We start from the raw sequence: 4,269 nt of genomic DNA, 5'->3' as shown, positions 1-4,269 counted from the left end.
CTTTAAGGTACCCTTTCAGTGACAACGCTTTCCAAATAGCACCAGTTGTCTCCCTCACAATTCTTGAAATTGAAGATTTGCTTATCCTGTAGCTTGCTGAAATGGTAGATTGAGCAACATCAGTTACTAAGTACCTCCGTGTAACGCATAGCCGTTCACTTGGACTTATGGCTTCTCTTTTGGCTGACGATTTCAAGATGTATGGTGCAACAAAGGAAAGTAGCTCTTCAAACTTAGCAGGAACCATGCGAAACTGTTTAAAAAAGTATTCTTCGTCAAAGATTTGCATGTCCCTCACAAGCAAATGATATTCCCTTTTCAATTTATGCTCAGCATAAAGATTGCGAACCCAAATTTTTCTTTTTGAACAATTCTTTCTTCTCAAACGCCTTTTTAAGAGCACGAGCAGTAAAACCTTCTGTCTTGTGAGCGCCGTGTTTGTTATTTTCCCGCCATTCATTCGCCGAGTCGCAGATCTGCCCATTTGCCAGGGGCGTCGCGAACAGGGGGGGGGGGTGTGGGTGGTGCCACACACACCTACAAGTATCTCAACAGGAAATTTCAGGTAAAACCCGCTTGGTGGAAGAAACGCTTTAGGTATTTTAGAGACCTTCATGTTATAAAATCAATAAAGGATCAAGCAAAGGTAGTTGCTCCGTTGGTTAAATATGATATTTCTTGATATGAATGCAGGTAAACAAACTAATGATTTGAAGATTTGAAAATTTCTTGTTGGCACCAAATCAAAAAATCCAGGCCCTCTTTAGGTAAAATTGTGTCTTGTATCCATTTCCCCTAAGGTTTCTCGGTAGAAGCGTCAACTGCAAATCACTATGAGCTTCAGTTTTTTTAACATTCAAAAAGCATGCTAAGAAGGAAAGAGGGATCTAAATTGACAACCAGTGCTGCTTGTTCCGATATAGAGATTTGGCAAAACTGTTAGGAAAATTCCGTTATTATCAAATTAAAACGAAAGTTGCGAATTATATACAGATTTAGATTGACAAAATGCATTGCAGAGGTATGTGACAGTAATCAAATAAATTTGTAGTCCACAAACCCCCCACACCCCCTCCAACAAGGCTTGCCTCGCGACGGCCGTGCCATTCGCCCACTCGCACATTCGCCCCTTCGCCAGGTCGCGCGACCAGTGCGAATCAAGTGGAAACCGGCCTTTACAGTCAAACCACAGTACTTTTTCTCAAGCTATACGCGACCAGTCGCTCAGTAGTTGAACTGAGTTGAACTACTCGGCGAATGGTTGCGCATTCGCAGCGAATAAGGAAGTTCCATTTGCGCATGCCCTAATGTGTATTCGCTCAGTCGAGCGACCAGAGCGAAAAAAGCAGGTTTGCCAACTTGGCTTTTTCTAAGCCAAATTTCAGAAATTTGGCTTTTTCAGAACATGTTTGGCTTTGAAAAAATGATTTAGCTTAGAGCTAAAATTTGTCATAATGTGGCTTTTTCAGAATGTTTTTCAATTATAAACTTGATTTTATCAAAACAAATTAATTGAATGGCAACAGTTGAATAATAAGATCCTTGACATTAAAGAGAACATGCAAGCCTTTGGGGTTATATCGTATTTCTATCAAGAATGGGTGGCTTTTTTCAAACTCATATTTCATATGATGTAGTTGTCTGCATTTGTAGTTTACTTTCTAACCTCCTCAGCAAACTCACGTCTGTAAAAAACCCGATGCAATTATTTAGAAAGCACCAGGTGCAATCTGTTTACTGGTATATGGCAGGATTTTAAGGCCACTAGAGTGACATAAAAAAGATTCACTTCTTTTTTGTCTTTAGACATAGTCCTTTCTAAAGCTTCACACTTGCATGCTTAATATCAACAAAGTAATAAAGTCGACGAAATGGGTGTAGCCAGAGAGATTTTTTGCTAGAGGAGTTCAGCGGTATGCTTAGATTATCGCAATTCTATGTAGTTTATAAAATCCTTTCATACGGATAGTAAAAATAATAATAATACAGTAATAATAATATAAATATTTACAGAGGAAGGCCTCAGTCACTCGGGGGTGCTTGTCATGAGGGTCCTCTATTTAACTAATTGTATCGATTTACTAAAAAAACATTATAATTAAAAAGTTCATCATATTAAGAGTGGATAAAATCAGTTCACATTGTCCAAAACCTTTGTTTAAAAATGGTAAATAATGATATGTTAAATGTGCTTTGTTGTTCTCTCTGTAATTGTTGATGACATCGTATCAGCCTCTTTTTCAATTATGAGCGATTTCTATTGTTCTGTAGCCTCGTTTTAAAATTAAGCCTTTTTTGGCTTTATTTCATAACCCATTTTTTGGTTTTTGGGACCTGGCAACCTGGAATAAAGTGGAAATCCGCCTTTAAATGAGCGCGTGATTGTCTTCACGCTCGCTGAAAATTGAAAACAAACCAATTTTGAACGAACATGGCATAGAAAGGATGAAAGAGGAAAACAAGTTTTCTATTCTGGACAAGCTCTCACTAATGAGGGTTAGCTAGTAGTATAATTCTATCATACATAGGTTTGAATACCATTCTATTATAACGGGAAAGTTTAGATGATGATTTAATGAAATTTAATCAGAGTTAATTTCACGAGAGGCTTTTGCATTGACTGTTACTCTTGAGTTGATTATTGACTGTTATTCATATTTTTAGTCTCATGTGCCACGCTTTCTCGTGGTTCTCTTGCATTTGCGTTACTCGTTTATTGGTATTGCGAAGTAGTCTTGGCCTCCGGGGGTTTTGTTTAGTAATGCTAGGGCAAGATTTATGGCTCATGGCTGTTTTCATTCCCTAGGTTATTCTGGGGGTAATTAAGGTTTGGCATAGTGTTGGTTTCTCTTTGCTTGGTGAAAGGCGACGAAAAGAGTGTGCTGTTTATTTTCCCAGCCCTCCCTCCCTTTTTTTTCTCTTGATGCATTCAATAAAATTTCTCGTACCTTTAGGCATTCCTTTATGCTGTTAGCATTTATTTGGATGCTATTAGGTAGGACTGGTGCATCGGCTGTTAGTGGGGAAAAGAGTCTTTTCTTGTCCATTCCCTCTCCTTTATCAATTAAATGTTGGGGTTATTATGGAAAATTCCAAAGTAACCGCTTCCTGTTTAAATCAGTGGTAGGTTTAGCGATTTGCGCCGATGCACCAACGGCCCAACTCGCTCTCGATGATGTGGGAACGTAGCCTCATGACTGATTTTCTGATGTCTATGGCATGATTTCTGAGGGAGCTTTTTGCCCTTCATTTTGTTGATATTTTATTCACGAGTTAGAAAATTAACATCTAATACCTAGTTGGCCTAGAAGAAGTCGGTTGGGAGCGGTTCGAAACTTTATTTTTGACCGATTCTATTCTTTCTTGGTTATATCAACCTTTTTAATTTCATCGACGCGAGCAGCCATTACCGCTAGGCAGAAGCTTGCTTTGTGCCGAGAAATCCTCATCTACCGAGAGCTTTAAAAATCATTTGCGATTGTTGGGGGTCGAAATTTGTCGTCTAATCCCTTTCAGCTGAAATTGCTTAGTTTTGTATATGACTCTGTCAAAATCTAAAATCTACCCTGCTTGCTTTCATTCTTTCTTTTCATTAGTTGAATCTGTTCAGCAATATGGTACGTGGCATGCCACCAACAACAGAATTTTCGTATATCATAAAAACGTATTGAAATATGGTCTCAGGTCAGTACGTTACCACGGAGCAAAATGTTGGAACGACATTTCCGTAGAAATGAGAAGTTCACCATCTGCTAATATTTTGAAAGCTTTTTCTTCGAACAAAATTACCAACAATAGAAGTGACAACATTTCTGCAAAATTCGTATAAAGTTTGAAACTACTGTAAATCCTCAAATCGGCCCCCCTCGAAACCTCCCCCCCCACGAATAAGCCCCCACCATAGAACTACGAATTGTCAATAAGCCCCCCTCGAATAAGCCCCCACTGCTAACGTAAATTCTCAAATTTGACCCCTCAAATTGATTATTTTTGCCATCTGAGGTCGCCTATGCCGTTTTTTTTAATTACTACAACAAATTCATACTTTTGGTAGTAATTAATTAAATGCTCATAAAGAAATTTCCACTAAAATAAACGAGGTATTTTAATAATGTCTTCTTAATGTCAACAATGATTCTTTAAGCCCCCCCCTCCTCGAATATGCCCCCCTCGAATAAGCCCCCATCCAAAATTATCAAAAACAAATAAGCCCCCAGGGGGCTAATTCGAGGATTTACGGTATTGCAATTTTCAAAATAACACTCAAAA

The sequence above is a fragment of the Rhopilema esculentum genome, chromosome 11 (genome assembly GCF_057945365.1).
Source record: "Rhopilema esculentum isolate cy_ngs chromosome 11, ASM5794536v1, whole genome shotgun sequence".
In the NCBI taxonomy this organism is placed as follows: domain Eukaryota; kingdom Metazoa; phylum Cnidaria; class Scyphozoa; order Rhizostomeae; family Rhizostomatidae; genus Rhopilema; species Rhopilema esculentum.
The sequence above is the reverse complement of the archived record's forward strand: the minus strand, read 5'-3'. Positions refer to the sequence as shown.